The sequence below is a fragment of the Hordeum vulgare genome, chromosome 5H (assembly GCF_904849725.1).
Source record: "Hordeum vulgare subsp. vulgare chromosome 5H, MorexV3_pseudomolecules_assembly, whole genome shotgun sequence".
Lineage (NCBI taxonomy): Eukaryota > Viridiplantae > Streptophyta > Magnoliopsida > Poales > Poaceae > Hordeum > Hordeum vulgare.
Window position 1 is genome coordinate 68,926,396 of NC_058522.1, and position 14,414 is coordinate 68,940,809.

A 14,414-nucleotide genomic window follows, 5' to 3' on the forward strand; every position below is an offset into this window, starting at 1 on the left:
AAGCATGTATTTACAAAAAAGTGAGTGGGAACTCTGTAGCATTTCTCATATTATATGTGGATGACATATTGTTGATGGGAAATGATATAGAACTATTGGAAAACATCAAGGCCTATTTGAATAAGAGTTTTTCAATGAAGGACCTTGGAGAAGCTGCTTACATATTAGACATCAAGATCTATAGAGATAGATCAAGACACCTCATAGGTCTTTCACAAAGCACATACCTTGACAAGATATTGAAGAAGTTCAATATGGAGAAGGCTAAGAAGGGGTTCTTACCTGTATTGCAAAGTGTGAGGTTGAGTGCGACTTAATGACCGACCATGGTGGAAGATAGAGAAAAGATGAGTATCGTCCCCTATGCTTCAGCCATAGGCTCTATCATGTATGCCATGTTGTGTACCAGACCTGATGTGAACCTTGCCATAAGTTTGGTATGGAGGTACCAGAGTGATCCACGAGTGGATCACTCAACAGCGGTCAAGAATATCCTAAAGTACCTGAAAAAGGACTAAAATATGTCTCTCGACTATGGAGGTGCTGAAGAGCTCGTCGTAAAGGGTTACGTCGATGCTAGCTTCGACACAGATCCGGATGACTCCAAGTCACAAACCGGATATGTGTACATTTTGAATAATGGGGCAGTTAGCTGGTGCAGTTGCAAGCAAAGTGTCATGGCGGCATCTACATGTGAAGCGGAGTACATAGCTACTTCCGAAGCAGCATAGGAAGGAGTCTGGATGAAGGAGTTCATCACCGGCCTAGGAGTGATTCCAAGTGCGTCGGGGCCGATGACTCTGTTCTGTGGCAACACTGGAGCTATTGCTATTGCAAAGGAGCCCAGGTTTCACAAGAAGACCAAGCACATCAAGCGCCGCTTCAACTCCATTCATGGATACATCCAGGATGGAGATATAGATATTTGTAAAGTACATATGGATCTGAATGTTGCAAACATGTTGACTAAACCTCTTCCACAGGCAAAGCATGATCAACACCAGAACTCTATGGGTTTTCGATTCATCACAATGTAACTAGATTATTGACTCTAGTGCAAGTGGGAGACTATTGGAAATATGCCCTAGAGGCAATAATAAAGTTGTTATTATTATATTTACAGTTCATGATAATTGTCTATTATTCATGCTATAATTGTATTAACCAGAAACCGTAATACATGTGTGAATATATAGATCACAATGTTTCCCTTGTTAGCCTCTAGTTGGCTAGCTCGTTGATCAATAGATGATCACGGTTTCTTGATCATGGACATTGGATGTCATTGATAACGGGATCACATCATTGGGAATGATGTGATGGACAAGACCCAGTCCTAAGCATAGCACTAGATCGTGTTGTTCGTTTTCTAAATGTTTTCTAATGTCAAGTATCATATCCTGAGACCGTGAGATTGTGCAACTCCCGGATACCGTAGGAGTGCTTTGGGTGTACCAAACGTCACAACGTAACTGGATGATTATAAAGGTACACTACGGGTATCTCCGAAAGTGTATGTTGAGTTGTATGAATCGAGACCGGTATTTGTCATTCCGTCTGACGAAGAGGTATCTCTGGGCCCACTCGGTAATCCATCATCATATTGAGCTCAATGTGACGAAGGGGTTAGCCACGGGATGTTGTGTTACGGAACGAGTAAAAATACTTGCCGGGTAATGAGATTGAACAAGGTATAGGGATACCGACGATTGAATCTCGGGCAAGTATCATACCGATAGACAAAGGGAATTGCATACGGCATTGATTGAATCCTTGACATCGTGGTTCATCCGATGAGATCATCATGGAACATGTGGGAACCAACATGGATATCCAGACCCCACTGTTGGTTATTGGCCGGAGAGATGTCTCGGTCATGTATGCATGTCTCCCGAAACCGTAGGGTCTACACTTAAGGTTCGATGACGCCAGGGTTATAGGGAAATAGTGTACGTGGTTACCGAAGGTTGTTCGGAGTCCTGGATGAGATCCCGGACGTCACTAGGAGCTCCGAAATGGTCCGGAGGTAAAGATTGATATATAGGATGTGAGGTTTCGGACACCGAAAGTGTTTGGGACGTCACCGGTAACGTACCAGGACTACCGAAAGGGTTCCGGGGGTCCATCGGGAGGGGCCACCAGCCCCAAGAGGCTTCATGGGCCAAAAGGTGGAAGGGGACCAGCCCAAAGTGGGCTGGTGCGCTATCCCCTCTCAGCCCAAGGCGCAAGGACAAGTGGAGGGGGCAAACCCTAGGCGCAGAAGGGGCCCAAGGCCCATCTAGGGTGCCGCCCTCCTCTCCACCTTGGCCACTGGCCCTCCCTGGCCATCTAGGGCTGCCTCCACCCCTAGGGAGGGAACCCTAGGGGTGCGCACCCTCTCTCCCTCCCTCCTATAAATACCCAAGGTTTGGGGCTGATTTGAGACACGAAAACTCTCTCTCCCTCAGTGCAGCCTTTCCTCTCTCGATCGTGGTCCTCCGCATAGCTTACCGAAGCTCTGCCGGAGAACCACGTAGCTCCACCATCATCACGCCGTCGTGTTGCCGGAGCTCTCTCCCTCAACCTCTTCTTCCTCCTTGCCGGTTCAAGGTGTTGGAGACGTCACCGGGCTGCACGTGTGTTGAACGCGGAGGTGCCGTAGTTCGGCACATAGATCTGAATCCACTGCGGTCTGAATCGATGTGAGTACAACTCCATCAACTGCATTCATAGTAACGCTTCCGCTTGGCGATCTTCAAAGGTATGAAGATGCTCTACAACATCTATCGTTGATGGTTTCTCCAAAGATAGATCCTTGTATGTCGTAGGAATTTTTTTGAAATTACTACGATCCACAACAATTTTTAGCATGATTGCCAACATCATGAGTAAATGAGATAAGATGATTTTTCTCCAATCAAGTAAGGTTAGAGCCATAACTGTAGTAGGTCTGATCTACTATCATCCGTATAGTTCTTGTAGCACGGAAATATGCTAATAATTGAAAATAATGAAATTTAATCGGGATGAGTACAAGATACTTTTCAGTAATCTATATAAATTACCTAACAAATTTGTTGACAAAACGCACCTGGAGGTAGAACTGGAATCAAGTCATGCTCCGCATGCACCCAAATTTCTATATTATTATCACGGACATCATCATTACCAAGATCGAAGGTAATGTTCATGTCCTCATTCAACCCATATGCCTTGCAAAATGCTCTCCAATTAGAACAACCAAAATATGTGTGATCTTCATCATTTTTTACCTTGACAACAAAAGTGAAATGCTCTATTCTTAGGTGAGCTATCTTAGGCTCTGTATTGTCCTTCTCTTTAAAATCAAACTTATCCAATATAGCAAATCTTGCATGGCAGGGAACGCACTAGTCAAATTGTAGAAAAGAAAATTAAAGGTTAACTAAAGCCAAAAAAGCACACGTCATACTTGACTAACAAAAAATAGATGACGTCTTTACATACTGTAATAATCAGGAAGTCATTCGTCGGCTTGACGGTGAAGGACTTATCGTTATCTAGATGAGAATAACGATCACATATACCCCTGTCATTCCAGCATAAATGGCACACAGGGATACTATCGTCATCGGACCACGCCATTTCCTGTGTTCACAATTCTATGTAAGGTTAAAAACGCTTGTCCTGCAATAGATCTCAAGAGGAAAAAAGGATCTCTTTCAGCTGCAACCAATAATCAACTTAATACATCTCGAATATTATCGAATAAAATCTCGAATACATCTCTAATAGTATAATCTAGTTCACTCGCGGTTCCTCATCAACCTGATCACCCAAAGAGTTGCCGTTGTACTGAGGCGCGGGCGATGGACACCCATAGAGGAGGAACCATCACAGGATCATAGCTCAGGTGAGATCCCTGAAGAACGTGCCAGGTATTGGAAAACCCGACGTCCAACGCAACCAAGTAGCGACGGACGTGCTCGTCCTCCTCCCTGACACGGCAAAGTATGTCCTCCTTGGGGGTCGGCTGCCTCCGCACCGAAAGTGGCCCACGAGACCGCCACCAAAGAATCTCCGGGTCAACGACGGATGCCTGGTTCATCACCAAGATGCGCACCCTAGAAGGTAGCACCTCCCAGTGCCATCCCGGCAGAGCCCAGTCCCGGACATGCTGGCGCCTGGCAAGCAGGTGGTCACCACCGAGACGACGACGAGGACGCGTCACGGGCATCGTCGACGTCGAGAACAATTTCTACAACTATTTAAAGTCCTACTATTTAAAGAATAAATTCCATGTGAGTATCATGGCTGCTGCTAATATTACTTGGAAATATTTAACTAATTTCTAAGCGTACATGGTCATCTATATTTGTTCCATACAAGAAACACAGAAGATAAATGAATCGCTCTTATTTTAGGTTTATCTAGAATTCAAACTAAGACAAACATCATTATATATGCTTCGATGGACAAGTGATCTATATCATTCTTAACATGTAAGTTAATCTGTTCTTGAACATTGCATAGTCTAATTTATTCAAAACATGCACACACATGCATGAATTATTCTCAAAATAATTAGATTCTTTGCAAAGTCAACAATTGGTAAATATATACAATAACATCCCAAATAGGGATAGTAGATCGGACCTACTACAGTTATTTTGGGGGACGGTTATAATTCTTCCCAAGACTTCGTTTTCCTTTTCGATTATATGCACAATGACAGTACAAATTTATTCAACAAAAACTTTGGCAGCATAATGTGTTGGGAAGAATTATATGCACAATGACAGTACACATTTATTCAACAAAAACTGAAGCTGCCTTGTTCATTACAGAATTGCATTCATGAAGCTTAACCCATTTGGAGGAAGTTCCCTACAAATTTACACAAACAGATAGGTCTACCAAAAAAAGAAGAAAGAATGTACAGAAATATATGCATATACAAATTTTATTTTGTCAATGTGAGTTATTCTTTTCTAAAAAGGAGTCTCGTTTCTCAAACGATCTTCCTTGGTCATTATACTCAAAATATGGCTATGTTTGTGGCAAAAAGAAAAAGATACTGAAATGTGCGTGTGTGTTTTCATGTAGAGCATGAACGTTTGAATGCCACCCCATATTCAAATGTATAGTTAATTTTTCTCATCTTGAGCATATGCACCGACATGATAGAAGGCCATACCAACGCTTGTGCTTCTTCCTTTCTCAATCCGATGGACATGAATCCCAACGCACAGAGGAGCTATGGGAGTCAAGCACGCTCGAGCGCCCTAATTCTTCTTTGTTTCCGGATCAAGTCTGCCGGCACTCCTCCTCACTTTCATCGGCCTCGTCCGATTGTATTCTGGCCTCCTTGTTAATATTCTGAACCCACGTATATTTAAGTAGATGTTATTTGTTGCAAAAAAGCGATCTGGTATTATCCATTACAAACTGAATCTTATTTTCTTCCAAATATGCGATACAGTTCAGTTGGTGCTACCCTTAAACTTTGAAGAAGAGGTCCTAAGCTTGATCCCACCTCAGGTGGCTAGATTTTTCCTATGCAATATAGGAAGCACAGTAAAGGCCCACATTAATACTTTTGACCCAAGTTTGTCTCTGTATGAAGCAGGCTGAGGTCCACGCATCCAGCAATGAGTGAAAAATTGAGATCAAGTAGCTTTTAGTACCACCTCGTACGTGACTAAAATAAAAGGAACAAGATGTCAAAAAAATTACGGAACGAAACCAAAAATATCACCTTGCTTTATTAGTAGATATAGATGTGCTAGGGTTACTCTTAGATTAGTATTCCCTCTGTAAACAAATATGAGAATATTTAGATCACTACTTTAGTGATTCAAACGCTTTTATATTTTCTTAAGAGCAAGTACAATAAGAGCAAGGACAATAGTACAGCCGGTTATCGGCTGTAAGCTCATAACATGTCACCTATAGTCCATCTTATTGCTAACATGTATAATAGTTGGTTAGAAGAGTGTACTACTTATTTATTATATGGCCCACCTTTCATTCTCACAAAGTGCCTACGAGCACGTGCTAGAGCTGGCTCTTAACTAAGACCCCGCTTACCTTCTCTCTCCCCCAACTAAGCAAAAATATACTACTGTATTCCTTATAGCCAGCTGACTCAGCTCTATTGTATTTGCTCTAAGGTCACATAAGCAGGCTATAAGAATTAAAATATTATATCCTTGCTTAGTTGGAGGAGAGAGAGGAGGAGAGAGAAGAGAAGCATGCTCTTGGTGAGTAGACAACTGCAGCACGAGGCTCAAGACACTTTGTGAGATTGTAAGGTGGGCCAACTACTACTCCCTCCGTCCCAAAATAACTGTCTCAACCTTAATACAACTTTCTACTAGAGCTAGTACAAAGTTGAGACACTTATTTTGAGACGGAGGTTGTATTAAAGTAGTACACATCTAAAAGTTAATGTTGTATATGTCACCTATTAGGTTGACTCTATATGACGTGGCAACTCTTTATAGCCGATTGTTGGCTATATTATTAACCATGCTCTAAGGAGGGAGTAACATGCTACTCCCATTGTGGTAGTGTGAGAGCATAGTTAATAGTATAGCCAACTCTTGGCTATAAGCCATCTTATAACTAGTTTGTACAATAGTTAGCTATAAAAGCGTACTACTTTCATCATATATGACCCACCTTTCATTCTCACAAAGTATCTAGGAGCACGTGCTAGAGCTAACTCTTCACGAAATGCCCGCTTCCCTTCTCTCTCATCTTCTCTTTCATCCAACTCAGTAAAAATATAATATTTTAATCATTACAGTCTGCTGACTGTACCTTATTGTACTTACTCTGATAAGTGTGTGCTCGCCAAGGCTAGCCAACAAACGGGTCTTAGTTAACCGCGTCAATTAATAAATTATTATTTATTATACTGTCTGGCACTATCATCAATGTCCTTTGTCTTACCCTACGCTCCTAACTAGGACCTGAACTTGGTCAATCTCGCGGCGCTATTTATATGCCAGCTCGCCGGTGCGGCATCACACAGTAACCTATAGGTTACCATTGCACAACAAAAAGCCGGCGTGTGTATCTGAGCATAATCCTTCCGTGGCACCAATGGCCGTAGGTGCGGCGACGGTGATGCTCCAACTTCTCCTCGGCACCCACCTCATCCTTACCACCTGCAGCAACCAACAGGTCCAAATTAGTACTTCTTTTACGGTACCCTGTGATAAATATAGACCGTTTATTTCTCTTGATCTAATGGTGGGGAGTAATCTATACTGCTAGTTCACGTGAGCAGTATATGTGTGACCATAACCTGAACAACTGAGCAGTATACGGGCTTTGGGGCCAAAATCGTAAGATAAATATGTCAACTAAATCCCGCACGATCTGGATCCGTCCAACCGCCAATGTCGGCCGCGTCCATTTGGGACTCAGTGTGACCCTCATGGCATTCTGCACGTTCGACACATGATTAACCACCTAGTTACAGAAGTGGATCGAAGCAGCTCCTCCGGCCCCAACGTCAAGCTATGGCAGCCATGGTGGAGAGACGAGCATGTGCACGTCATATTTTCTGATACAAGGATTCTCTACATTAGTTCAACCTAGAAGCCTAATATGACAAAGCTGATTTCATTCCATTTTCTTGACCCGAGTTCTACTGGCTTTCTCACTTGTGGAAAGTATGATTAACAACAGTGCAGCATACTTCCAAATGCCTTGAGTTAATCGATGCCATTGTTATCCAGAGCTGATGATGGACGGGTTGGCCAAGAGGGAAGAAGAGGAGCGGCGACGGAAGTGGAAACTGCGTAGTCCGGACGACGAATAGCTACGAACGAGCGCAGGCAGCCACCGTAGCATCATTCTTGTAAAAGTTTTAGTTGTAGGTGAAAAAATCAATAGTGCCCTGAAAAATTGACGGCCAGATTTAACTTATACTGCTCACCCCATCACAGCAGTACAAGGTACCGTAAAAACTCTCTTCGATTGTCGATAATATATATTTGATCCAGTCTTATATACTCTTTAATTTTCTGTCCATACGCTAGTTGTTGTGATGACACTATCGTCAAGTAGGATCTGTATGTGGCATCTGAGGCCCTCTTAGTTGTGGATAGCGCTCGGGAGTGAGGATGCATGGTTGGGTAGGAGGAAACAGTTTGAGAGAGTGGTCACGTCCCTTTCTGTTTTTCTTGGGAGGGTGAGAGTGTCCTTGGGCTGTTCCGTCACCTAGCCTCTAATCAAAGAGGTGTTTAGATGAGAGGGTTAAATTAACAATCAATACTCTTTCTTAATCTGTTGGCTACTTTGAATCCTATTTTTTGTCGGATTTAATGTGGCCGGCTCTTGTGTGGTCTCCTCGCGCTGGCGGAGCGAGCCCTGACCGAGAGCAACGCTAGCTGAGGCAGACGAGGATGCGCCTGTGCAAGGAACCGCGCTGGCCTCTCCCGCAGCCCGCCGGCCGAATCCGCCGTCCTTGCGCAAGGAGCCGCCAGCGGGGACGGGCCGTGCAAGGATCCGCGACTGCTTACCGACGGGCGGACGGGCCGCGGGGCGAGACGAGGGGGTTGGAACGGGAGGATAGGGCGGGGCTGCTTACCGGCGGCAGACGGGAGCGCGAATACGGCGAGACGCCTTCACGGGCGGTCCGAGATGGAGGGAGGGAGAGGGTGAGAAGCTTAGAGGAAGTGGGGAGGGATCCGTTATGGGGATTGTGAGAGAAAAGGATGTTTTTTAAGTGGTCCGGAGGAGAACTAACCCAAACACCTCTTGGGTGGGTTAGTTTTTTAGATGAGTTAGATGCATCTAACCCAATCTAACCCTTCTGTTTGGATATTTTTGGGTTAGTTGAGTCCAGACTAATCCAAATAACTCTAACCGGGCCTTTGCAAGTTCCTCGCCATTAAGAGTGGGTATGTGACAGGATGCCACTCCGCTGGATCTAGTACCTACAATGAAGACGGATCGTAATTATGATAAGTTGTTGAATAATTATAGAATATGAAAATTTTCCAAAGCCAATTTAATTGCAAATAAAGTTATTGTTTCGAAGTCATTATGTGTGTGTTCATACTCTATGTGCTCACTTGCACTTTCTTTATCTAGTCCTTTTTAAAACAAATTAAGAAATGTTGCATGAGTATTCAAAATGATAAAATGGTATATATACTATCACATTGTAGTATATGTAACATTGGTTTAACTACACAAGGTAGTAGGATGCATTTATCCGCTAGAGTAATTTCCTACAAATTGGTAAAATGATGATGGAGACACAAAAAACACCACAAACAGTAGCCGTAAACAGCGGGGAACCAATATGGGGGTAAAGCCTTCACCCTCCATAACCACGAAAACCTTACGAGAGAGACCCTCCTTAGGGAAGAAATCCAAGGAGCAAGAATATGGATGATGCCCTACCCCATGCTTTTGACGGCGCAATTGTGCTACATCGAGCACCACCATTGTTTCATACCGTCCTCATCCATCCGTCTCCCAATTGTAAACCTAGGCCATATTATTTAATCATGAAATTAATCACTTTTGGGCTAGGGAAATATATGCGTCTTATATCTTCTAATGACTACAATTAATTATTTTCAAGATACAGAATATTATCATTCATAGAAGGAAATCAATTGTTTTTGAGACACGGAAGAATCTAGGAAATTAACCTATTGGTGCTTATAGTGTCGTAAAAGGGAATTGATTATTTTTAAGATATGAAAGAATCATGGGAATTTATCAATTGATGTTTATGGTACTGACAAAATCATGAATCAAGTTGAGCTGTTCTTATTTCTTTCTATAGCCTCGTGGTAGGACCTCGGCTCGTAATCAATTGAGCTGAGGTATTTTTTGTCATACTATACGCTCCTAGCTAGGATCTCCACGCGGTCAACCGTGCGGCACTATTTAATATTTACTCGCTCCATTTCTAAATACTTGTTGTTGAAAGGAACTAGATTACAGTTTTCTTTAACGACAAGTATTGTGATACATAGGAGTATATGACAACTCACATGTGCAGCGTCATGCAATTAGATATGCTACAATTGCACAACAAACAAACTAGCATGCATCTCAGAGTCATCCTTCAGTGACACCAATGGCCGGAGGCGTAGCCCCATCCGTGCCACCGCCATGTAGTCTAAGACCGGTTGTAATTGGAATATTATAGATAATATCATGCATATCAACTAATACTAGGCAATTTTAAAGAGGTGACATATAATTAAATGAAGAAAAAAAGAATTAGGTATCATATCATGATACCGTATCATATTAAATGATGTGTTATTATGTGTCATGCATGATAACAAATAAACTATTATGTGATACTAACATATAATACTATGCATTAAGAGGGTGCTTGATACGTTTTAGTCCCATGACTAAAAATAGTGGGACTAAAACTTGCTAGCCTCATCCATGCTTGGATCTAAATACTAAAGAGACTAAAATCAAGTTAATGAGCATTTATTATCCTCCAAACCCTCCAATCCAAAACTCGCATGTGTTAAAGGAGAGGAGTTAAATGAGGAGAGAGTGGACTAATCCACATTTTAGTAGGGGTACCCCTGACTAAACGATTTTAGCCTCAAGACTAGTTTTAGCCTCTCTTTAGTCAGGGGTGCTTGGAACTTTAGCCTCTTAAAGAGACTATTTTTAGTCTGACTAGTTTTAGTCCCTTGGATCCAAGCACCCTCTAAGAATATAGTACCATACACTAGTATCATGATATTAGTATATGATACTCCCATTACAACCAGCCTAATGCTTTGATATGTTAGAATTTTTATATAGCTAACCACATATGCCATCTCGACATGTGGTATCATGTGGTTTAATGTTGCTAAGCATATTTCAATGCTAGCTATTCACCATATGTCTCAATAAAAAAAAATCTCTGCATACAGAGGGGAGTAGTAGGACAATTTTTATGTTGCCTTTTTTTAACAAGTTTGTAAAACACATGGCTAAAATTTACATAATTATGGTTTTCTAATCAACACTAGTCAGCAAATGAGCATTGCAGCCACGTTCATTAATTAATTAATTGGTGTTTATGGTACTACACACTAAAAAAATAAAGGACCACGAGGCTTATATAGAAGTTGTAGCCTACGCCCTACAGGTAAAGATGCGGCTAAGGGTGCCCTTCGGCTTAGACCATGGTTAATAACAAAGCTTGTTAATGGCTATAAGCCAGTATCATGTTACTTAAAGTTTAAAAAAGCTCACATGTATAGTAAGCTGACTATAGATTATCTACTAATTAATCAAAACATTCAATGCATGCATGTGAATGAAGATAGATGATTGAGAGAAAGGAGGCAACGGAGGCTGCATGCAAACTTTTTTCTCGTGTGCAGTGCTGCAGCCCCGCTACACAAGAAGCGACCGCTTCAATCTCTCTTCTCATTTCTATCTCTACCACTTAAAATTTTAATGACATGACAAACACTTTAGTCTGTTGATTAAGACTTATTGTACTTGCTTTTATAAGTTCGTGATGGCACATAGCTGATAGCCACGCCACATGGCATTGCTGTTAGGCGCTGCCGGCCGTGATCCCAAACGTCCGCCGGGTGCCAGCACTTTATACTCGATTTACATGTAAGCCAAAACTTCGAGAACTAACAGTCGGCTTATGGGCTCTAAGCCGATCGAATCAAAGAGCATCTTCAAGAAGCATACAGAAATTTCACGCCTTAAAATAATATTAGCGCGTCATTGTAGCAACTTTAGTGCGTCGAGACCAACATTGCTTTAGCAGGTGTCTAAAAACCCGCATCTAAAAAATGCGTAGTGTAAACTGTGAAGCACGGGCAATCCGGCGCCCAAAACATGTTGCACGTGATAGTGTTTTTCAGCGCGTGCCTTAATTTGTTTTAGCGCGCTCACTGTTTTGCAGCGTCTGTTAAAACTGTCCGACGCCTAAAAAATAAATATTTTAAAGCGCGGAGCAGTTTTTAGACGCCTGTTCGAGATGCTCTAAGATGTGTTCTTTACGGCGAGTAACTCTTGGCTTATTGTTGACCCAGATTGAAATTATCTTTGCTATGTATGAATATACACGGTTTAGAATGTTTTTCATGTAGTGGTGACACTATCATCAATTGACATGACGTGTCCTTTGTCTTATCATACGCTCCCAGCTAAGACCTCAACTCGGTTAACCTTCTGGTCCAATTTATTACTCCCCACTGTATATAGTAGAGAATGTTGGGCATATACTCCTATGTATCACAATAATGTGCTAAGAAACAATGCTTTTATAATAGTCTTTTAAGTTATTAATGCTTTTATCATATAATAATGCATTAATAACTTAGTCTTTTAAGTTATTAATGCTTTTATAATGTGCTAAGAAACGATGCATTGGCACATGCCTCGTCTAGATCGGCGAGCGTCTTGGTAGTTTAATTTAAACTATCAAAATATCATATATTTAGAAACAGAAGTAGTAGTAGTTATAGTCGGGGGTTGCGGCGTGGACTTATGTTAAAGTCACTTCTAATGTATTGGTGCTAAGATAAGATGTTAAGCACATTAAATAGTTTAGCAACTAAAGTCCTCAATGCATAGTTGCTTAGCTTATTGTACCTAAGCCTCCTTATTTAATGCTTTTACAACTAAAGTTGTGCATGCATTGGTGTATTTCTTTTATTTAATTGCTTTACTTAGGTTTACGTGCTTAGCATTATTTTTTTCTGGGGTCACCATACTAATCTCTCTCCTGTTAATTAGCTTGCCACATCAGATTTTTTTGCCTATGTGGCAGCCTTAGCACCTGTAGAAGGTGGAGCATTGGGAGTAGCCTAAGGGTGACTAGCTCTATACCAATGGGGAGAAGTACTTAGGTGGCAGCAAGATGCTCGCCGATCTAGACGAGGCATGTGCCAATGCATCGTTTCTTAGCACATTATTATAAAAGCATTAATAACTTAAAAGACTACTAGCCCAATGCATTGCTTTTTAGAGGTTGTCTCTAAATTTAATAATTTCGTGCTCATGCATAGATGTGATGGGGCTATTAACCATCTTTACCTCTGATGGGGTGCAAATACCGTATCTTAGCTAACATACAACTCTACTCTCTCTCATCATTAACTAGTGTGACACATTAGCAAAACGTCTATGAACCCGCGCTAAGAAGCCTCCATTGACACGGGCCTGATATGATTCTACTAGCTAAGTTACTCCTTAAGCTTTGTTCGGAGCCATATGTAGTTGTGGGAACCTTCGGTGTCATCCTACTCAATAAGGTCATGAAATTTCAAGAAACTATGCCCAATACAGCCCTTCTTCGGATTTTTATAGCTATCCTTGTGGAGGAAGGAAAGAGATGAGAGGGGAAGGATCAGGCGGCCAACGAACTAGCCTACTTCATCCTTGTTCAAAGAGAAAACAACGTCAAGGTGTGGGTTGTTAGGTCATCCTCTGAGACTTGTTTTTACGGACGTGTTATCATAGCTTTCGTCCAGTTTTTTTTCTTTAACTAGTTAGCATGTACGTGCATTTGCACGTCTTTTAAAATTCAAAATTTGAATTGTGGTTTTTTATGCATTTGTAGATTTTTGCATGGTACGCAGAATTTGAGAATCATAACTCGAGCAATCATTACGCTTAAAATTTGGTCCTTTGATCGAAACATAAATTGAAATCATTGATTTTCAGTGAATTTTAGTGATTTCGCTTGTGGCTAAAATATTTCTGAAACAGAAATCCAAAACCATGTTCATGGTAAGCTAACAAGCCAATAGATTTCAGTTAAAAGTAAATAAGCTTGTGACTGACCTGGCAACCAAGATCTCCGAGGCATAAGATGCGCTCGCCGTCGGTGACAACGATGACCTGAATACTCTTCTCCGATCAGTTCCTCGGTACCTCGAGTACTCTCCCCTGCCATCAGCAACAAGAAGACCACGCACGTGTTTCACTCACTTGAAGCATAAACTGGCCAGAGGCCATGTGAAAAATGAAGTGAATTATCATCAGAAACGTACTTGTCTTGGAGACTGACGTAGAGACCCTGCGAGCGCCTGAAGATGGAGCCGTACTTCTCGCACGCCTCGCCGACAGTGGGCGTGTAGACGACGGGGAGCAGCTCCTCGACGTTGTCGATCATGAGCTTAGTCAACGGCCTACAGCCCCATCCCCGTAATCCTTCTTCAACATCTCCGTCGCAGAACCTGCTATGTGCGGCAACAACACCGCGTCGGCGTCAACCGTCTGGTGGAGCGAGCGGCGGAAGCTGCGAGGAGGGAGCGCGGTGAGCCTGCGCCTCGGTCTTCTCCTTGGCGGCCGGAGGCCCTCGCGTCGGGGGTGTGCTGCTCCTGATCCAGCGGCGTCGGGTGCCCTGCACCTCGCCCCTGTCCTTGGCTGTCGGTGCGGGTGGGGCGAGCGGGCGGAGGCGAGGCTAGGCGAAGTCGAAGGCGGGGCAG